This window comes from Nicotiana tabacum, chromosome 11, assembly GCF_000715075.1.
Source record: "Nicotiana tabacum cultivar K326 chromosome 11, ASM71507v2, whole genome shotgun sequence".
Taxonomy (NCBI): Eukaryota; Viridiplantae; Streptophyta; class Magnoliopsida; order Solanales; family Solanaceae; genus Nicotiana; species Nicotiana tabacum.
The window spans coordinates 107,183,101-107,207,064 of NC_134090.1; the positions used below are offsets into that span (position 1 = coordinate 107,183,101).

Genomic DNA, 23,964 nt, shown 5'->3' on the forward strand with positions numbered 1-23,964 from the left:
TTCCTTATTCTCCAGGTGGCGCCTGATTGCTAACATTTGAACTGTATTCCCTTATTCTCTAGGCGGGCTCCTGATTACCAAAACCTGAATTGTATTCCCTTTATTACCTTAAATTGTTTCCCCTTGAAACCTGCGCTGTCTTCTTTTGAAATTTGAACTACTTTGCTTGTTCTCCAGGTGGGTGACTGATTGCCAAAACTTGAACTGTATTCCCTTGCTCTCCAGGTGGGTGCCTGATTTCCAAAACTTTAATTGTATTCCCTTGCTCTTCAGGTGGGCGGTTGATTGCCAAAAGTTTAACTGTATTCCCTTGCTCTCCAGGTGGGCGCCTGATTGCCCAAAGTTTAACTGTATTCCCTTGCTCTCCAGGTGGGCGCCTAATTGCCAAAACTTTAACTATATTCCCTTGCTCTCTAGATGAGCGCCTGATTACCAAAACTTTAACTGTATTCCCTTTCTCTCCAGGTGGGCGCCTGATTACCAAAACTTTAACTACATTCCCTTGCTCTCCAGGTGGGCGCCTAATTGCCAAAACTTCAACTGTATTCCCTTGCTCTCCAGGTGGGCGCCTGATTGCCAAAACTTTAACTGCATTCCCTTGCTCTCCAGGTGGGCGCTGAATGCCAAAACTTTAATTGTATTCCCTTGCTCTCCAGGTGGGCGCTTGATTGCCAAAACTTGAAATGCTTCTCCTTGAAACTTGAATTGCTTCTCCTTGTTCTCCAGGTGGGTGCCTAATTTCTAACACTTGCACCACTTCTCCTTGAAACTTGACTTGTTTTCCCTTGTTCTCCAGGTGGGCTCCTGATTGCTGAACTTGAACCGTCTTCCTTTGAACATTGCTGCTTTCCCTTTGTTCTCTAGGTAGGTAACTGATTACCAACATTTGCACTGTTTTTCCTTGAGACTTGAATTGTTTCCCTTTGTTCTGCAGGTGGGCTCCTAATTGCCGAACTTGATTTGCTTTCCCTTTGTTCTCTAGGTGGGCTCCTAATTTCTAACACTTGAACTGCTTTCCCTTGAGACTGTTTTTCCTTAGAACTGTCTTCCCTTGTTTCTCCAAATGGGTGCCTGATTGCTGAACCCGAATTGTCCTCTTCTTGAAACTGCTTTTCCTTTGAACCTTCCCTTTGTTCTCTAGGTGGGCTCCTGATTTCCAACACTTGAACTACTTTCCCTTTGTTCTCCAGGTGGGCTCCTGATTTCCAACACTTGAACTGCTTTCTCTTTGTTCTCCAGGTGGGCTCCTGATTTCCAACACTTGAACTGCTTTCCCTTGAGACTGCTTTTCCTTGGAACTGTCTTCCCTTGTTTCTCCAGGTGGGTGCCTGATTGCTGAACCTGAATTGTCCTCTTCTTAAAATTGCTTTTCCTTTGAACCTAATTACAACAAAACCGACAAAACAAAAGAATTTTTTCTGCCCCAATTTGATAGCGGGAACATCTGTAAGTGTTAATCGAATCATGGTACCCAAAGCTCTAAGAATTTAAAAGCTAAATACCATTATCCAGGAGGGTCCTGAAAATTTAAAATTAAATCTCATCTTAAGAGTGACAACTTCAAAGCTAAATTCTATTTCCTAAAGGTAAAACTTACGCTAAATCTTATTATCTATGAAGGTCTTAAAAACTTAAAACTAGATCCCATTATCTAGGAGGGTCCTGAAAACTTTAAATTAATCCCATTATCCATGAGGGTCCTGAAAATTTCAAATTAAATCTCATCTTAAGAGTGAAAACTTTAACACTAAACTATGTTTCCTAAAGGTAGAACTTACACTAAATCTTGTTAACTATGAAGGTCTTAAAATTTAACTAAAGCCCATTATCCAGGAAGGTCTTCAAAACTTTAAATTAAATCCCATTATCCAGGAGGGTCCTGAAAATTTTAAATTAAATTTCATTATCCAGAAGGGTCCTGAAAAGCCGAGAATGAACTTACCTGAGCCATGCTTTCTTCCTGGAGGATCTCTATAGAACGAACAAAATTCCTTGCCCATGAACCATGCTTTTCCTCATGGAGGGTTCCTATAGATCGAACAATTTTTTCTTTCTCCTTCTCAAACCGCCTTTATGCTGACAAAATTTGGGCACGACACTTGAAAAAAATTCAAACTTCCAAGCTTTGATCTGGACACAATTTTCATCCCTCTTTCAAACAAAGAAAACTTGTAAGTTTGTAAATATGGTGGTTGGTTTGTGGCCTTGACTTTGAGGGCGATTGCTCCTTCACTTCCCATGATGACTTTGATTTCAACTCGAAAGACCTTGCTTGTTTATTGACTAACCACTTTCTCTGCCACCCTTTTCATAGAAAATACCTCTGATCCGTTCAAACCCAACATCCTCTATCTGTTGTATTTTGCTCATGAATTGACGTTTACCGAACCTTTGTATTCCCCATGAATCCCAAATTACGTTGATTGATACCAACTCAGTGCGTGTACTACTCTTTCCTAACATATGCCACTGGCCTTAGCCTTGAGGTCTATGGCTCCTTCACTTGCCATGATAACTTTGATTTCCACCTGGAAGACCTTGCTTTTTATTGGTTAACCACTTTCTCCGTCAACCTTATCTCAGAAAATACTTTTGATTTGTTCAAACCCAATACCCTCTATCTGTTGGATTGTTCATGAATTGACATATACCGAACCTTTGTATTTTACATGAATCCCAAAGCACGTTGATTGTTACCAACTCAGTGTGCATGCTGTTCTTTCCTGACTTATGCCACTCTGATGTGCTAGCCAGATCCCGTTTTATGCAATTGAAAAGCTGGTAGCAAATTTTGAAGTCATTTCTCACTTATTCTGACCAAATAGACTCAAGAAGAGGAAATAAACAAGACAAAAGGAACAGAGTAAAGGGCAATGGAAAGAGATGATTCCTAACAAGAAAACTACAAAGTAGAAACTTATCAGATGTGGATACCAACTCTAACGACCATGACATGAACCTTTAGATTAAGTGGCATAATCTGTCAAGCAAGTCTAATGTTTCAACTCTTGTTATACCCCTAAACCGTGAAACTGGGCTTCAATGCTCTGATTATCCAATATAATTCACTATCCTTATTTGACTTGCAGTGCCCGAAGGGTTTTCACCATCAAGCCTCTCTTATTTTGTTCTTTCTCTCAACTCACCATCGCCTTATGGTGCGTGTGAAGGTTTTCACCAATAATACTCTTTCATTTTGTTCTTTTCTTTTTATTTCCTCTGATTCTGCAGATGACAAGACATTAACCATGGTAAAAACATCATATACCCTTGGCATGTCTAAACTCAACACTCTCAAAGACTATCTGGGAGGTCTTTTTTAGACTGTAATGTGTCTTTTGGACATGATTAGAAAGAAAGGATATCATAAACGCTCAAAGTGACTATGAACGAGGTTAATTTATTTGCAACTTTTGGAATCCATTCTAAAAACTTTGCCCCAATTTCTAAAACAGGGGAATTTGAATCTATTTTTCCCTCTTTTTTTTCAATTTCCCACTCTCGACTTCATGGGATTATGAAATATTTTATTTGGTATGACCGAACCGTAAGACTGCCTACGTATCTTGTGGTGACAAGAATCAGGTCAAACGTAGTTCACAAGACTACCTTTTGTTACTATTTTCCTTTTCTTTTTCTTTTTTTCCTTTTCTTTTTCCTTCTTTTTTTTCCTTTCCTTTTCCTTTTTTTTCTTTATCTCTATTTTTCTTTTCTTTTTTTTTGAATTTTTCTTTTGGGATGAACTTTCTAAAATAAACCTATGGGGACATGAACTTTTTTTCTTCCTTTTTATAACTCTAATTTGATTCCAAAAGAGGAGAGGTCAAAGAAATCAGTACAGGCTCAAAAGGGTATCGAATGGTATAAGTGTTTTGGGTAGCTAGAAGAGGGCCTCCCAATCCCTGAAAATGCCAAGTACAACACATGCAACTTGAGGATGAAAATTGAAGAGCACACACACCATTTCTTTTGCAGCTTCGGAATTGTTATCACTGACATGCCTTTCACTTTTCGTTAGCGCCTTGTCAAGTACAGAACCCTCGTTGGGAAATTTCTTCTTCACAATGGATACCCTTCGTCAATTTGGAGAAAACTTTCTTGACTTTATCTTGTAACTTGAGATGCACTTGAACTCAAAGTTGCTTGCTTCAAATTGTCTTGGATGCACTCTCCTTTAACGAATTCTTGTCACCCTATTAACTTCCTCTGCCCTAGTTTCACATGGTTCGGGCTTCAAATGACCTCAAAATGTCCAATATGTACATATTTCCCTCAAGTGTCCCTATCGTCTTCAAAATTGTCTCATCGTTTCATGATTAAACTAACTTTTAAAACCAGGCTTAGAATTATGCGTGCATGTCATGTCACTAGAGCCAGTAGGAAACGAACTATAAAAGGAGAAGAGAACTAAACAAAAATGACAAGAAATAACAAAAGACAAAAAATTGCATTAGACAGATGGTGAAAGGGTTTGAACAACAAAACAAGCAAAATAAACTACGGTACAACCCTGGAACAAACCTAGATAACACTAAATTAGTTATTACGACTAAAGGAAATAGGAAAAATAAAAGAATAGAAGGGTTTGAGTCACAAGACAATATCCGAATTACAACCTTAAATTAACCCGGACAACAGAAATGACAACAAAATAAACCACCAAGACTCCTCCCCGGCTAACCAAGAAATGGAGCGTCTTTCCAATTACCAAGCACGACATCTTAGCCACTGGGTTCCATATCAATATTTCCAAGACTATTAACAACTTCAATATCATTAACTTCAGTCAGCAAGTTCCCATGAGGATTCACATGCTCCCTGTCACTGTCCTTGATCACAATTATTCCTTCTTGAATCATTCTTTCTATTTCCCTTTTCAAAGCATGACAATCTTTAATACTATGCCCTTGGACATTAGAGTGGTACACGCACCGTACAGTAGGATCAAAACCTTTTGCATATGGGTCTGGAGTATAGCCGAGGAGCGGCTCAATCAGGCCAGAATGCTTTAACTTTTCAAACAAGCTTGTGTAGGACTCCCCGATTGGCGTGAAACTATTTCTTTGCCTTTGTTCCCCTCCCTGCCCCTATTTTCTAGGGTTGTTGGGTTCTCGAAAATGTTGGAAAGGCAAGAATGCATTATGCGGTGCTGGCGCTCGCCATAAGGAGTGACCCGGTGGTTGGACAGATGACCGGACATTGCTTGGAGGATAATACTGAGGTGTATTATGTGGAGCTCGGGGATATTCATGGGGTAGGTATTGAGGCTGAAAGCGTTTAGCAGGAATGCTCACTGGATCCTGTCGTTGGCGAGACTCAGCAACATCTTTTCTATCAATGGGAAGACTGTCCCGAGCAACTTGTTCATTCCATCTGAACCAAAATTCCCTAAAACTTTCCTTGGGTTTCTTTTCCATTTGAGATAGGGAGAAGCGGTCTGGGACAATGTTTATATTGTACTGAAAGTGTCGCACAAAATCTTGAGCCATGTCATCCCATGTATGCCACTTACCGACATCTTGACGAGTATGCTATTCCAAAGCTGCCCCAGTCAAGCTCTCACTGAAATACACCATCAACAACTCATCTTTCCCGCCAACACTTCTCATTTCACTACAATAACCTCTCAGGTGGGCTACTGGATCTCCCCGCCCATCATACAAATTAAACTTCGACATCTTAAACCCTTTCAACTTTCTGGATATCTCATCTTGCTCCACTATCTTAGCGGGCTTTGCAATCTCACCGGGAGGCTCAAAATGAGGAGCGTAAGAGTATGGACCCGAGACCTTGAAAATTGGTTCTGGAGCACAGTGTTGGGCATCGAAGATTTTGAACACAATTTCATTAGAGGATCGAGGAAAAGTTGCTGGTGGAGGAACTACAAAAGTATGAGTGGTCAAAGGAGCGGGATATGAGGTGGTTTTGGCGGGTGGAGTGTGAAAAGGTTGCAAGTAGATATCCTGGACTTGTGACAATGGCGGAATGGTAACAAGGCTTTTAGTGTAGTTAGTGGGAACTGATGGTGGAGGACGCCCACTAATCCAGGCTTAGTATATTTTGGCCATCTGTCCTTTCAACCTTAAGACCTCTTCTTTCAACTCAGATTCTGATTCAACAATTCACTTAGACGGATCAATAACCCCTGTGCCCAACTCTTTGCCAGTCATGGCTACCTTGCTCTTTGCCCTTGTGTTGTATGGATGAGTTACCTTAAGAACCACAAACCAACCACCCTTCTGCTCAATGGAGATAACAAAAAGGAACAAAATGAGGCCACCATGTTAGCGTTAGGGCATTTAACAGTTGCAAATATCACATTGTGTGCAATGCACCTAGCAACAATTAACGGTTCTAGAAGGACTTCGAGGGTCACAAGGTCACTTGGCATCATCCCAATTTGTCCATTTGAATATTCTCTTTTCTTTTCTAACACTTCTTGACTTGCTCATTTTCCTTCCTCTTTTTCTTCTAATCATCACTCTTTTATTCCTCTCACTTCTCACATCCCACAACTTCATCCTCTTTTTTTTCTTTTTTTTTTATTTTTCTTTTAATAAAAAAAATTTGATTCGATCGAACTCTATGTAAGTTGCCTACATATCATGACGCCGCATGAATCAGATCTTTGCGTAGTTCGGAAAAATCGGGAATAAAGGAAACAAACTAACATTCTCTTTTTCTTTTTCTTTTTCTTTTTTATTACCTTAATGACTATTCTGATGAGAAAAGAGAAGCAAAACTTTTTTTTTGTTGAATTTTCTAGACTTAATGCTCTATATCCTATTCTAAACTCAAGCTTAAATGAGCAAATTTTTTTCTTCTCTTTTTTTTGAAACAGATACTCTATGACAAATTATTAAGGAAAAAAAACCTAGAAGAAAAAAATATTTATTTTGATTCTTTTGTTTTTAGGAAGGAAATCTAAAGAATGAACCAAAGAAAAATATTTTGAATTTTCACTGGATATCCTGAAAAAAGATTTCGAAACAAGTAATGAAAAAGGTAATTTTTTTTTTTGGATTTCAGTTTTTGTTACCTAAGGGAGAAAATCTAAAGATAAACCAAAGATAAAGAGTGTTGTTTTTTCTTCTATGTACAATATCCTAAAGTTCTAATGAAAATAAAATAACTTTTTTTTAAAATTCATTTTTCATTAATTTCACAAAGAAGAACCTCAAAAAAAAATCTTTTTGGATTTTTGGGAATTAATATCTTAAAGAAAACCTTTAAAGAGGTACTAAAATAAAATTCTTCTTTTTTTTGAATTTTTAGTCTTAATATACTAAAGGAAATATAAACGCATTTTTTTTATTTCTAGATATTAATCCCCTAAAGGAAAAATCACCTCAATTTTTTTCATTTCTAGAATTAGTATTCTAAAGAAAATTTCTAATGGAAATATAAAAGCGCAAAATCTCTTTTTTTTTTTTTGATTTTTGAGTTATAAAACACTTTTTCAAATACAAAATAGAAAGTATAATAACAAAAGACTCGACATTATTATACAAACTAGAAGGTAAAAGACGACATAAAAAGAAAAACAAACTCAAAACATAATAATAAAAATGAAAATCTTCTTAAACAACTCCTAAATAAGCGATCCTGACTGGATGGTCCCGGGGTGTCTGTCATGCTCAAACTCCGATAAGTAGACCAATACCTGTATGAGAAAATTAAGACCAAATAAAGTTAAAGACCTAGAACGCTATGTGAGATAATAATACTCCCTGTTGGATACATGCAAGACACGATTTTGACTATTTTTCTAAAACTAACCTATGTGGCTAAAGGTGGCTAAAAATGCAAGATTTGGCTAAGACCCTGCAAAGCCAAGAACCTAATATTCACTAGAAAGACCGGACCCTATGTGGGTTGCCTACGTATCACACCCCGAAAGACGAGAATCAGGTATGCGTAGTTTGAGCAGATTAGATACGGGCGAGAATTAAAAAAACAACAACTAATTTAGAGAAAAATATGTTTTTTTTGTTTTTTTTTTTTTGAAAAATGATGAAACATGTAAACTCTTTTTGGATTTTTTTTTGATTTTTTGATTTTCGGAAAATGATGAAAAAGTGCAAAATCCTTTTTTTGAATTTTTCATGTTTTATTTTCTTAACAAAAATGTGACAGAAAACATAACTGGGCCCTACTTGCTTTATTTTCGCACTTCACCCTCTTTTTTTCCCTTTTCTTTTTTCCCCATTTGCCCTCAACTATCATTAGTTCGCCAAATGACCCTTTTACCCTTAAGAAATGCAACATGTAGCACATATGATGCATCAAGATAGTCTGTTATTTTGGGTACACCTGTCCTAGACGGACCCAACCCCTATGTTGAGTCCCCTAAGTCAAATGCACATGATACAAACAAACGTTCCTACTAGGGATCCAGCATGAGGTTGTGTTTTTCTAGGTTCAAAACCGGGGTATGTTGTTCTAGACTTGTGCACCCGATTGGACAACTCGAGTTGGGGGTGGCTATGTACCGGGAACCAAAAGGCCATCCAGCTTTGTAACTTGTCCGAGCCTCTTTCTAATTTAAGGTATGACACTAACAGAAGAGGAGTCACGCCAGCATGCACATCCCCGAAGATGAGAAGAGAAGGGTTTCGTAGCAGTTTATATACAGTTCAGATAATATCAAAGCGGTAAAAATCGGCACTTAGCACATTAGGCCCAAACATGTAATAAAACCAGATAATAAATAAAGACAAATATAACAATTATTCTAAGCTCGAATTCTTGAACCCTAAACCAGAGAAGTTGGGTTCTTGTCCCCAGCAGAGTCGCCAGAGCTGTCACACCTCCTTTTTTACACCCCGGAAGGATATAAGGGAGTTTTTCCAATTTAAGTGACAATCGAAACGGGATTATTTATTTATAATTCAGAGTTGCCACTTGGGATAATTTATGGTGTCCTAAGTCACCGGTTTAAATCCCGAATCGAGGAAAGGTTGACTCTGTTTTACAGTCTGCGAACACAGAAATCCAGGTAAGGAATTCTGTTAACCCGGAAGAAGGTGTTAGGCATTCCCGAGTTCCTTGATTTTAGCTCGCTCAACTGTTATTATTGGCCTAATTATTTGATTTTAAAACATCTTTGAAACCTATGGGCATTTTATTCTTTTTAGACCGCTTTTAATAAATTAGTGTTACATATTGCGGATCATGTCACAGGAACCGTACCCACGATCTACAACATGTTTATTTTTATCAACAAGATTAAATTGTGGTCGGGTCACATAAATGTACCCTCGATTTTTTTAGAAATTAAATGTCACGACCACGTCACTGGAACCATACCCATAGCTATGATAATTTATTTAATTAACGTGCCTAAAGCAAACTACGAGATCTCAAGGCATTTTCTACACTAGTTAAGATATCGATGTGAGAGCCATAGACTAGGTGATTGGATGGCACACCTCAATTTTATTAAAGGAAAAGCATTCAACTATGTGAACTACGGATATTCATTTTTACAACTAATTAATTTAGGTATCACAACCACACCACGGAAACCGATGCCCGTAGTTACAATGATTTAATTACGTGCCTAAAGCAAAATACGAATGTTTATTAATTATTATTCTGAACCAATTTGCGATTACAGAAGGCATTGAAGTATGGACCTAACGATGTGGCTTATACATGTCTGTGTTATTTCACAGTGTATTCTGCAAAAAATAACCACAAGTAGTGCATGTTGATGTTACTTGAGCAGTAAATTCTCTTTTCCTAGCTAGGATGGAATTCTGGGAGCTTGGAAGAAACTTGGAAATTCACATAAAATGTTAAGGGAAGCAATAATAGCTACAAACATGTAGCAACAGAAAATCATACCCGACTTTTGAAACTATTTGAAATAGCAAGTCACTAATCTGTCCAAACTTCCTTTATGGCTTCTTTTTTCTTGTTTATGCTGTTTTCTCTGCCTCAATTGCAAAAAAACGTGCAAATTTCTCCAAAACAAATAGGCACAAAGTATTACAATAAAATTCATACTCAACAAAGCTAACAGGAAATATACAATTTAACAAAATATGACTGAATCATGGCCATAAACATCACTGATACTAACAAAAAGGGAACGGACCTTTTAACAAATTGAAACTCAACCTCAAATCGGAAACAAAGAGCAAACGATTTCAAATCGAACCTCGATAGTGCCGGAAAACTCTAGGAATTTTATGCTCAATGCTTTTGCTGGATTTCGCCCACTTCGGATTAGTAGTAGATGTGAGCGAACGAAATGGTGACAGTGATGTCTGTGTGTTCACCGGGTCTACTGGTAGCGGCATCGCTGGTTGGAGGGGTCGGATTCTGGCGAAGGCTGGTGGCTGGTTTAGTGGGTCAGTAGTGATGGCTCACTTAGAGATTAATAGAGGTGAGGGAGTGGCGGTTGGTATTGTTGGTCGACCAAAATCTAATGGATGGAATGGCCGAGGTCCTTGGTTAGCGAGGTGAAGAAGAAGAACGGAGGGGGAGGGGGATCCCTTGGTGTTATACGACTGATGTGCCTTTGTCTCTAGGGGTCTAAGGTGCTGAAGAAGTGTGATGACCCGGCCAGTCGTCCCATGAATTACTGCTCCATTTTCCCTATTTTTGCTTCTTTATACTTTGTTTATCCGTGTTATGTGATATCGGGTTGGTCGGATCGAATTCAGAAGGAATTTGGTAAGGTTTGAGACATTTAGTCTCTTTTGAGGGAGCTTAAGTTGGAAAAGTCAACCGGATGTTGACTAATGTGTTAGAGGGCTCAGATGTGAGTTCTGATGGTTCGGTTAGCTTCGGGAGGTGATTTACGACTTAGGAGCGTGACCGAAAAGGGTTTTGGAGGTTCGGAGTAGATTTAGGCTTGAATTGGCGAAGTTGAGATTTTGGCAATTTTCGGTTGATAGGCGAGATTTTGATATAGGGGTCGGAATGGAATTCCGAGAGTTGCAGTAGCTTCGTTGTGTCATTTGGGATGTGTGTGTAAAATTTTAGGTTATTCGAACGTGGTTTGGTTGGGTTTTTGATCAAAATCGTATTTCGGAAGATTTTAGGAATATAGGCTTGAATCCGGTGTGTTTTGGGTAATTTGATGTTGTTTGAGGTGTTTTGATGATTGGAACAAGTTTGAATAAGGTTTTAGGATATGTTGGTGCCTTTGGTTGAGGTCCTGGGGGCCTCGGGTGAGTTTCGGGTAGTCAATCGGATCATTTTGGAGTTTAGAAAATTGCAGAAAAATTTGTTCAGCTGTTGCTGGGATTTTACCCTTCGCGTTCGCGAAGAGGCAGTTGAGGAAGGCAAGGATTAAGCCTTTGCATTCGCAATCGCGTAGAGGAATTTGGGCAGATGAGTTCGAGATCAAGTGTTCATCGCGTTCGCGGAAGAGTGAGCGCGTTCGCGATGGGTACGGTAGAGGAAGCACCGCATTCGCAGAAGAGTGAGCGCGTTCGCGATGAGTACGGTAGAGGAAGCACCGCGTTCGTGATGGTCGTGTCGCATTAGCATAGAGGAAAAGTTGGTCAAAGTGAGTTTGTATTTATTACTTAAATGATATTTTAAATGATGTTTGGGCTGAGAAACACTGTTTTACTGTTTCCCGAGTGACTTGTGAGTATTTTTGACTGAGTAAGGCCGAGAGCCTAGTTGTGAGGAAACACTGATACTGATTTGAGGCCGAGGGACTGAGATATATACGCCACGAGGTGGATTGATTGATATGAGGCCGAGGGCCTAGATTTGATGCCACGAGATGACTTGTTATTGTGCTTGGGACGTAAGGGGCCCCTCCAAAAGTCTGCACACCCCAGTGAGCGCAGGTACCCATTATGATGTGAGATTGAGCCCGAGGGGCTGTTATTGTTCTGAGATGTTGCCCGAGGGGCGGATGTGGTGATACTGCACCCGAGGGGGGAACTTCTATTTGGTTGCCTTATCTTAATTACTTGTTTACTTGTTGAAAAAGGATTTTACTTGACTTTCCACTGTTTTACTGCTTTTAAATGGTTTTAGTGCTTCATTATAGAATGCATTGGGCTCAAGGAATGGACTATAAACTTGGGCCTTTATGACTAGCTTTGCTAAAAATTAGCTTAATTAACTAAAAACTATCCATATAGAAATATTACTAAAAATATTAATTAGCCCTACTTAAGTAAAAATAATTATTAAAATAAGATTGACCGTTAAAACGAAACTATTTTTTGGTATTTTTTCAAGATTAAAAATGACTACAAAACCTTAATGAAACTATTTTTTGTAATTTTCATTTTTTGTGAGAAAATAAAGTAAACGGGTTAAAACTAATTTAAATAGCAATGTTAGGCCTAAACTAAACATTTACATGCAAAACTATGAAAAATCTTGGGGAGGGTCAAAAATCACATGTCTATATACAATGCCTTGTTGTGCCCCAGCCTTTCAGGTGGCAGCTCGTCCTCATGAAAAATGATCTTATGGCTTTCCAGAACTTGTCCTACCATATTAGCCACTTCCCCGCTAGTGATGTTACTTGGTACGTATGCCTCATTCAGCACCTTTAACAAAGCATTCTTGTGCGCCTCAGAATTTTGCAGCAAAGAGAGAATGGATATTTGTGCTGGCGTCTTGTTTAACTGGTCGACGACTGAATATTCCTTGGCATGTATTTTCCTCCAAAGGTCGTCCGGACCTGTCTCAATGAGGGGTGGCCTATTGGAGGCCTGTTTGCTTGATTCAGCTAGATGCTCAGGGGTATAGGCTCTACCAGTTCTCGTCATACCCTATGCTGTGATAGTTTCTTCAATTCTGACCTTACCCTTCCTTCTCGCCTCGGCTGTGTAGTCCCATGGTACAACATTTGTATAGAATGGTGGCATGGTTGACATCGCCACTGGGATCGGCGCGACTATCCTCACTTCGAATGGAACATGTGCCTTGGGTGGCAAGACTGCAACCTCAAATGGTTCGGGTGCATTTACTGGAGACACGAATTCAACCTCAATTGGTGCCGATGTCTTTGCAGATGGCACTGCTTCAAACTCAAGATGTATAGACATATTCACCTCAGCGTCCTCAGACAGTTGGATCTGGACTATGATAGGATTGAGAGTAATTGTTGGTTTCTTTGGGTCATCACCTTCTACGATCGACCTGATTGATCCCTCGGGATCCCAGTCATCTTCTATTTCAATCATGTGGATACCTTCACCCTTATGGTCTGGCAGAGGGTTGTTGCAGACATTTGGAGCGGGTTCTTTCTCCATAATGATCTTGTTGTCAATCAAAGACTGGATCTTGTCTTTCAAGGAACGACATTTATCGATGGCGTGCCCTTTCATGCCAGAGTGGTATGCACAGGATTTGTTTGGGTTAACCCACTGGGAAGGATTCTCAGGGGTTGTAGTAGGGATAAGGGTGACATAGCCAGCAACTTTGAGTCTCTCATACAGCTGGTCAATGGGTTTAGCGATGGCTGTATATTATTTTGGAGGTCTGCGATCAAAATTAGGTCGAGGTCTAGGGAAGTTTTGGCGTGTAGGGGTGATTGATAGTGGGATGGTTGAGCATTATAGGTTTGGTCGACATGAGTGGATTGAGAGTATTTGGGTGAGGTAGGTTGATATGTAGGAGGTGAAGATGACTGATAAGTTGGTAAGTGGAGCTTGGTATGAGGGTGAGGGTGCTTGGTAATTTGGAGTTGGCTGGTATGTGAGTGGAGGTGTTGGGTAGGTTTGGTATTTGAGGGGAGACTTGGTACTTTGTGCAACCATCACGACCCTTACGTCCCTTTTCTTAGACACACCACTGGACTGTAAGACCTTATTTGTAGCTTGCAAGGCCTCGAAGTTTGTAACCATACCGCTTTTGATACCTTCTTCAATCCTCTCACCTAATTTGATAATGTCGGAGAACTTGTGGTTCTCGATCATCATCAGCCGCTCATAGTACTGTGGGTCCTGAGCCCGGACGAAGAACTTGTTCATTTACTCCTCTTCCAAGGCAGGTCGGACCTTAGCAACTTTGGACCTCCAACGAGTAGCATACTCGTGAAATGTCTCCGTGGGCTTCTTCTTCAAATTCTGTATATATAACACGTCTAGTGCATTCTCTGTATTAAACCTGAATCTATCCATAAAGTCAGATGCCATGCCTACCCAGCTTGACCACTTCTTGGGATCCTGGCTGATTTACCAAGATAATGCATCTCCTTTCAAACTCCTCATGAACAACTTCATGCGATTTCTTTCATCCTTCCTTACTCCAACCAGCTTGTCGCAATATCTCATATGGACCCTTGGATCACCCATACCATCAAACATCTTGAACTTAGGAGGTTTGTACCCCTCGGGCAGTTCGACATTAGGTTGTATGCAGAGATCCTCATAGTTCAGCCCCTCGATTCCTTTGCTTCCCTCAACGCCTTGAATTTGGCTGGTCAATTTCTTAAGTTCCTCGGCCAAGTTCCTGATAAGCAGATCCTTTTCATCAGACTCAGGTGTGCATGAGATAGGTTGGGTGGAGTGTGGCATGGCCTCCACGTAGATAGGAGTGTTATGGTGGCCTGGTGTATGGGTGTGGAAACGGTCGTTTGTGGAGTTTTGAGGTTCTGGGATAAGTAGTGGAGTGTTGTTTGGGGTATGGCAGGTGTTACATTGGTTCTTTGGTGGAGCAACGTGATGGTGAGGAGCGGGATGATTATGTTGTTTTGGGATATTTTGAGGAGGTGTAGGGTTTTAAGTGTTGGGGAAGTTGACATCTGGGGTGCTGAGGGAAAATAACAAGTTTGCTAGATTCCGAACCTGATTGAGCTCTTCCTGGAACTTTAACAGTTTCTGTTCAAGCTGCGACACATTCTCGTTTGGAACCCGAATACCCTGGCTATTAGTGGCCTCTACCCGTTCGGTCGTGCTCACCTTCCTGATGTTTCTTAAATCTTCCATTTTGCCTTTGTTCTTGCCTTTAATAGGACTAAGAGGAGAAGTGGGTGGAGGGCCCTTGGATCATGTGAAATAAGATGATGATGCCAGAGTGCACAAACTAACCTTTGGGGAGGGAAATATAAAAAACAAAAATAAAAACAAAAGGTAATCGAGTTAGTGAGAATTATAAAAAGTATTACAATATTTAAACACATAGTGCGGGAATGTAAAACGTGTCCTAATTTGGGAACCTCTTTGTACCAGAGGTAAGCCTATCGACAGATTGATTTGGAGAACTTTTAATGCTAAATGCCTCATTTTATTGATAAAAATAGACGAATCCCAAAATGACACTAAATAATCAAGAAATAAAAGTTACTAATGGCCATTGGCCTTATTACATTCATAAAGAGAAAAAGATAAACTCCTATCTATTTGGTCCAAGAAGGACCTTCCCCAGACTCGGCCTTGCTCCATCGAACAACTTCCCCAATTCGCTAAGTCCCAGCAACAGGTATGCTCTGGCTAGATGTCCGCCTTCGGTCCCTTCAACCCTTTTGAGAAATTTTCTCTCCAGTTCTACTATGCCTTACTCCAAGTATCCTAGCCTTTTGTTGGCACTGATAGCCATATCCTTCCATTCATCAATCAATTTCTGGTTGGACTCTTATATCTCACGGTGTTCGCTTTCGCATTCACGTATCCTTTTGCGCAGCTGGTTGTACTTGACTTGCGCCTTGGCCTTTTCATCTATAATTCTGTGACCTCGAACGAACCCTGGATGGCCCAGACCATCATGATTGTCTTCCAACCAACCTGAATAGAAAGAAGTGCAACCAGCATGATATCGGTCTGGCTGGATGGTGTCTCTCCCCATTACGATCTTGCAATGCCACCACTACGACAAAAGAGGCTTTTAATGGCATATATTTAGTGGCGATAAGCTAATTGTCACTAATTTATCCGCTAAGATGAAATATTATCGGCAAACATACTTTGGCCAAGAAAAATTCATTTTTCTCAGCAATTAGTGGAAATGGTCAGTGAAAGAGCCAATTTTCATTTTTAACTTCCCTCCAAAAGTTAACCCTATATATTTTCATTTCCCTCTCTTTCTCTAGCTAATCGCGCCCAATAGCTTTTTTTATTTCCTATTCATCTTTCTTTTGTTTTTTGATTACCCTTTAAAACTTGAAACTTCCATGATTTTGAAGATCAAGGTACTTGTAGAAAGCGCAGTAAAGGTAATGGTTGAATGGCCATCAATTTAAGGAAAATTTTTGTGTGCATATTTTAAATTTTTCTTATGGGTGAATAGGTATCTTATTTCCTCATACTTTTTTTGTCGACACTTGCTTCGGCTTGCATCCATCTCTATGTCAATCGTCACATTGGAGTAAGTACACTCTCTATGTTCTTTCCTTTTCAATTTTACAATGATATATGTTAGTTTAATTTATTTATTTTGGCGTTTCTTTGTACTCATTTTGTAATCATAGGAGATAAGGATGATTTATTTGTTTTCTTTGTATTACTCATGATTTGATCTGGTTCTAATTTGCGGTAGTACTTAAAGTATTTTATTCTAGAGGACAAAGCCCATTTGGTGTTTGATAAAATGCCACAACAGAGGTGATGTCACTTGAACAAATTATATATAATGACAATATTGTTAACAAGTAGTCTTTAAATCTTTAAAATATCAGATATCAGTTTCACACATTCGTATTAGTTTTAATTCCTTTGTTTATGAGTTAGGGTAGATTCTCTTTACATGCTAAATTTTGAAGAATAATAGAATTACCTCTGAGTTTAATTAGGCTGTTAAGTTATATTTTTATTCTTCATCAATGTTTTCATTTGAAATATCTGTTATCCCAAACAGAGAAATAGAGGTTGAATGAAATATGTAATGAGAACAAAGGAGATGCAATAAAAGTACAAAGGAGAGATGCAATAAAATATATGTATAATGAGAATAAAGGAGATGCAACGTCTATAGCATAAGCAGAGATAATGTGAACTTCTTTTGGTTTAGAGGTGAAAATTGGAGAAAATAAGACAAAGATAGGAAACTGATTGGTACAATAAAGGTGCAAACATTTTTGTTATATTTTAGCTTATTAAGAGGTACTTCTCCTTATATTTTCTTGCCTTAGGTTCTGACTTCTACGTTTTTGTGATGTTTTCTTTTCTTTATTTAGGTGTTTGACAAAGGTGATAACTTAAGAGCTTTAAGAGTGAGGTGGATACAGTTTTGGAATCACTAGAGTCAAGTTAGATCGACATACAACTGTTTGTTCCTATTAAATTTTGCACTTCCTTGCAGTTCTTGATATTTTTTTTAGATTTTTATCTATTATGCCTTGTATTCATGCAAACACTAAGAACACGTATAATGTGTAGTGGTTACATTCACATGGTTAACAAAGCCTCGCTCTCTGTTGTTGCCTTCCAAATCTCTATAGTACGTTTCTTTCTTTGACTCATTTATGAGATGCACTCTTTAATTGACAGTGAACCTGATTTGTTATTTTCAATTACTTGGTTATGTTATGTTCTTGTGGTGATAAAATTGCTTCTTGTTGGTGCTCTGCAGCTTATATGTTCTTATGTGTTGAATGGGGGTTTTGGATAAAAAATTAAACTGGATTTGAAACATGTAGATGTTGAATAGTGTCTAGTAATTCGTACATTCTACTACAATATCTATTATATACATCCTTCAAATTAATTTTTTAAGTGCAAATCATAATCTATCATACAGAATTTGGCTATCTAACAGCACTAAAAGCTAGCATGATCACCATAGGCTTAACATGCTACATTAACTAAATGACTTGATCTGATAGTTTATTTCGATTTCTTTAAGTTTGTACACACTTTATGGTTACTATTTCTTTCACGTTGTCCTAGTTTTCAAGTATTAAGTCACACAAAAATACCAAGACTATCTATCTTAACTTCTCGTCATTATAGAAAACTTCTCCGGATGTACTTTATATATGCATATCAGCCAGTCATTGTCTTGCTTTATAACTCTGCTTGTTTAGTGATGTTTGAGTTACTTAAAAAAGTTTATTTTTCACGATGTGAAGGAAATACTTGCACTACGCAAGATGCATATATGCCTACCTTCGATTCCATAAAAGAATCTGGTGCATCTATTCCTTTAACAAGAACTAGGGACGTTGCTTTACTTTGGGCTATGGCTGCTTGTGGAATATTTTAGCTTCAAAAATGGTTGTGCAATGCGAACAACTAGTAATTCTACACTGACTTTGTTCATTATGTGAAGCTCTTTTTGACTGCTTTTGAAGTATGATTATAGTTTGGTGAGACTCTTCAAAGGTTAGTTGAAAGCTACAATATATCGGCGAAGATTTGAGTTGTAAGTTGGATGAGTTCTTGGATGCAACTTGATCTGATACAATTCAGCCTATCTTACTGGCACACAATTGAATCTTCAAACTGGAATTTCATGTGGAAGAACTCAATATGATTTAAGAGTTCGAAGAGAGATTTTTATTAGACTTGAAATATCATTTGATTCAAATGGTTTATTTTTTTTTCTTAGGTTGTTCACACTTTGTAACGATGGATTAGAAGTTGTATTTGTTTATTGTGGATTTAATGAAGTACATTATGATTTTAAGAATGGATACTAGCATGTTTCATTACAAACTTTTGTATATTTACATTTAAATTTTTCAGCTATAACAAAAGCCAGAGAAGACATAAATAAAAACTAAAGCAAGAGTAGTTTTAGTAGCCATTACATTTGCCGCTAAAATGAGTCCCCTTTACCAGTATATTATTGGTCTTAACTGACAATAATAAAGGCTGTTGAATGTATAAGCTAGAACATTTCTTACGTAGTTTTAATGGCCATTTTAATTGCCTCTAAATTAATGCCGCTAAAAGGTAAGGACTTTTAACGGCAATAATTGGTATATTTACCAGCACTCGGCAGAATTGCAGCTAAAGCCTTTAGCGACGCTGCATTCAACGACAAATTAATAATTGCCGGTAAATGGTTTAGCGGCAACATTTTATGCCGGTAAAGACCTTTTTTCTTGTAGTGCACATGTGTTGTGCTTGGCACTTGTAAGGACTGTCATCATTTTGGAAGTCAGCTCGGAAATGGCTCATCTTGTCGACCCTGGGTATGACTTGCTTCCTACCTGCTTGCCTCATAACTCGAAGAGGGACGTAAGGGTATGTTCCTCTTAGACCAATCAGTATCAGAAAAGGTGCATCTCTGGATCGGGCGATGAATTCCTCTGTCGAAAACCACTCGAACATCCATTGAACCTGTTCTTCAGTCAGATTATCAAAGAGCTCAACTCATCCTTTGGCTATCTCAGGCTGAGCGAACATGTCGGGGATGTAATTCATTCGCTTTGGGTGGTGGAAAGCGACATGATCATCCCAGTACCTCCGCTGAATCTCTTGTCGGTATTCACCCTTTTGGAGATGATCCATGAGCCAAAGCTGAAGTAGTAGATTGCATCCTTCGAATTGTTTTGCTCCTCGTTCACACTTCTCTAAGGCTCAGTATATGTCTGCGATGATCATGGGCACAATGCCGAATGCCTGCCCACCAATCCTCTCCATTAGGGTCTTGGTTACCATAGCCAGCCTAGTATGGATCCTCCCTTTCTTCATCGGAAACACGATCAGACCCAGGAAGCAAAACATGAAGACGAAAACCCTACGATAGATGTGTCCCAAAGACGTGATGGCAAACTCGTCAGGGTAGGTACGGTATGATTTGCTGTGACCGTACCTTTCATACAAGTAGTCAAAAGAGATGTATGATTCCTTTAGGCATACTAATTCTGCATTCTTCTTCAAACCCAATCATTTTAAGGAAACCCTTGCCTTTGCGGTTCTCAGGCATCAGCAAACCCGGAGTTTCCCACACTAGACCGGCCAGTACTCTTATCTCTTCTAGCAAAGGTATCATCTCGACGTCCCCAAAGCGGAACACAGACCTTTCACAATCCCAAAATAAGGTAGCAGCTTCTATTATCATGTTGTTAGGTTAGACCTTCCGGAGGGATGGTAGATTGCCCAGATATTTTCTGACGAGGGTTTGGTCACTAGAGTGTAAATCTCTCCACCAGTTTAGCAATCTTGGGTGGATGTTGGTGACCATGCCGAATCTGGGGACTTCGTACCTCATTTTCTGCAAAACCAAAAGGGTTAGACCCTACCCCCACCAGACTCGACTATTCAACATCAAGAATTAGCATGAAGCATTTAGTTCTCCAAATAAATGCACAGAATTTGATGATGTCCATTTGGTTTAGAAAAACCCAGTGGACATTTGGACAATGCTATCTTAAAAGACAATTATGTGGACAACATAACTGACCCGACTAGGTTTGACCATGATGCATGCACAATTTAAACAGAGTAAGGTTTCTATGGAGTTTTAGACTGGTACCCTTGAGCGGACAACTCAAGGGGGAAGGCACGGAACTGTCGACTGCACCGCTGATCGACTAGTTTTACCGCAAATATGTCTTTCCGAATTTAGGGGGTAATGATATAGGAAGAGCGCAACCACTCATCAAGCATTGCTATAGTATTTGTTTGGCACGAGTGGAGTATGATATTGAACATGATTATGCAATAATTAAAAGCATGTTGACATGTATTTGCACGTTAAGAAAGCGATAAATACAGTAGTTTCATAATTTAAAGCAGTTATAAAGGAAGGAAACAGGAAAGATATGTCAGTTTTGCTTTTGAAAAAGAAATTGAACGCTTAAAGGAATTAATCAAATAATTGCACATAGGGAAGGGGTACAAATTCACAAAAAAACGGTATGAAATGGTAAAAGACTAAATATCCCCAGCAGAGTCGCCATGCTGTCGCGCCCCCTTTTTCCCCTTCCGCGAAAATAGGGTTCATGACATTTTTGGGACAACTCATTCCTTTTGGGAACGAGGTTTGTGCTTTTGAAGAGTCACCACCTAACGATTTTTAAGGTGCGTTAGGGCACCTACAAGGTTTATCTACAACTACATTTGATAACCAGAGATAGGGTAAGGGCTTGAAATTATCCTAAGGGGGAGGTGTTAGGCACCCCTCAGGATCCGCTAGTGTGGTTCCCGGTCACACAGTTTTTCTGAATTTGTGCAATTAGCAAGTAGGGCTCAAATAATAGGGGGTTTAAGTACACAAGCGACTAATGAAAGCAAGATTTTGAAAAGAGTTACAATCTAAGCATGCTTATGAATGTAAAGGGGTGTCCTAGGTTTATTTTTAATATTGATCACATTAATGCAATATCCGGTATGACACTCCTCAAAAGAGGGGATACATGTGTTATTAGTGCACCGGTCATTATATCCATATCTACCTTTTCCCGCCCCGTAAAGGTAATTAAGCGAAGATTGGTCTCGACTCTTATTGCATGCTGTTACCCATCCCTTCCTATCAGTCCTAGAGGAATTTAGGACTCCTATCCTATAATGAGGTTCTAGGCAGACCCTCAGATTTAAAGGCAAAATACTAAGGCGACATACAAAACAAGTAGGACTGCATTTAAAGGGGGAAGACACAGAAAACAAGCAGAAGGCTCAGTGATACCTCCACAAATAATGCACATAGACAATATGACTTATACACAGTTAATGTCTGAATTTAAAATCCTAAAGCAGGGTGTTTAAGTGGTAACATCAGAACCACATTTATTACATGACTCAAAAAAGAAGCCCGAATCAGGTTTGCCTACTGATTTTAACAGTTGATAATTAAATAAAGGCAAATCCACTTTTACTTAAGTTATTACCTAAGGCTTGCCTAGGTGCAAAGCGAGATGCAATAGTTGTTCCAAGTCATTAAGGAAGTTTGGAGATTATTTTTATTACATAAAACATGTTGTTCTAGTTGTAGAGGTTGTTGCCAATTTTATTCAGAAAATATCACAATGTGAAAATCATTATTTACTACCTTTTCATGAATCAGTAATTAGCTAGGCGTTTTAAACAGAATGCAAACAAGGTCCTAGAACATGGTATCTAATATGCACAATTCCTAAGAGCAGGATTTCTAAATGCGTATGGCAGGAATGCAGAATTTCCTAAGAGCAGGATTTCTAAGTGCATATGGCAGGAATGCAGAATTTCCTTAGAGCAGGATTCCTAAGTGCATATGGCAGGAATGTAGTAAAGTGCTAATTATTAACAAATTTTAAAACATGATGTTGTAAAGGTGCACATGCTGAAACAATAAACATAAGACCTAAGAGCAAGATTTCTAATGCATGCATGAACCCTAAGCATGGTTTCTATTGCGCAATTAGGAACATAAACCTAATAACATGTTTTCTATCCTTAACAACTATAGCATGCATATTTACCCATCCCTTTTCACTAGCCACCCCAATACCGGTTTACAAATTATTATAGACAATGTGATAGAATTACATAAGAAATGAAGAATAAGAAGTTACAACTATAAGAAGCCTGATTTTGACTTCCTCTCTGAGTTATGTAATAAACCACCTCAAATGCCAATATTGTTCCAAAGCCTTTCTCATATCTAGGTGTGTCAGAGTTCCCTAAGAACCTCAAGGGATCCCAGGCAGTACTCACACCCAAATTGCATAACCAAGAGTAAGTGCAGTGTGGAAGGGCCAACTCTTGTGTGTCCAGGTTCAGAGGGAGATCAAGGGTCCCAAAGCAAGGCTCACACAAGAGGGGCAGAACCTAATGATCTAAGAGTGCATGTGAGAGTGCTTGACACAGTTTTAAGAGAGTTGAGTTGTAAAACAGTTTTGAAAATGATTGGTTTGAAATAAATTTGCAACAACAACAAAAGAGTTGCTTAGAAAAAATAGTTTTGAAAGGGACAAAGGATATGAGCAACAATCAACATATGCAGAATAAGTTCAGAGAGTAGTACAACTTTAGCAGTTACAAGCAGGGGAGTAGGGGTTGGGGACATAGAGGACCCAAATCAGAAACACATAATTAATCATGAATCAAGTACATTAGGAGACATGCTGGTTGAGGGACATAAACAAGAACAAGTAAATATGCTGATTACATTTGAACAAAAGGAGGGCAGAATTTTAAGCATGTAAAGTAAAGTAGTGAACAAGAAATACAATTTAACAGCATGAGCCATTAAGTTAGTGCAAGAGACAGGGGTTGACAAACAAGGGAACACATAGAGTTGAGTTTCAGTATTTAAACTAGGGACATACCAGTTGAAGAAGCAAAGTGCAGAAAAAGTAAAGCAATTAGAGTTCCACAGTCTAGTCCTGGCTTTTAGCCGGCTAGACAAAGCAGTAGCACAAGTAGTAGTAGAGAAAGAGAGAGTTTGAGTGTGTAAGTGTGTGTTCTGAACTAAATTGTTCATGTCTTTAAAGAAGAGAGGGTAGGGTATTTATAGCTTTGAAAAGAAGTGGAAAATAAGGTAACAAGTAAAGGTTTAACACAAATATGAAAATAATCATCATCAGAATCAATTAATACAAGTACTTCCCCTTAATCAAGGAGTTACAGCTCAAACGGATACTACAAGGATAATTAAGGAAAGAGAATCAGTTCGAGAAAGATTGATTTTTTACCATATAAGGGATAGTAAAAATATAGAGTATATAATTGAGTCTAGGTACAGAATATACTTAATTTTGGGGAAAGGATTCAGCAGGGGTGAAACATCACAGTAAATAAAGGGAGGGAATCAATCAACTTAAACAAACGAGTAAAATTAGGGGTTTATAAGAAAACCTTGAAATCAAACCATAACTTAAGGAAATCAAGATCAATCAAGAAGGAGTCATGATTCTGCACTTTGACTTATAAATAGAAAAGAATCAACAGGCGTATCAGACATGCATGGTCAAACATATTGACAAAAAGAAGCAAACTAGATAAATACAAACATTCAGAAGTGACATGAATACTCTAAGGACTACTCGAAGCATGGTAATCAACAAAGTCAAGTAGTCATGGCTCACACATAGAATCAAAATGAAGAAACCAGTCTAACACATAGCAACAGGTAGAGGAGATCAGACCAATATACCGAAATAAGTAAAGG

General features: G+C 38.7%; 1 long non-coding RNA gene across 2 annotated transcripts; it reads left to right on the top strand.

Moving 5' to 3' along the window:
• Positions 1-15,602: 15,602 nt before the first annotated feature.
• Positions 15,603-18,561, top strand: LOC107804057 (uncharacterized). 2 transcript variants are annotated; one of them, XR_001652160.2, is made up of 4 exons: positions 15,603-16,141; positions 16,216-16,293; positions 17,102-17,364; positions 17,996-18,561. It is a non-coding gene; the product is annotated as an uncharacterized LOC107804057 (long non-coding RNA). The 2 variants fall into 2 exon arrangements; XR_001652159.2 differs by having other exon boundaries at positions 15,616-16,141; positions 17,102-18,561.
• Positions 18,562-23,964: the final 5,403 nt, after the last annotated feature.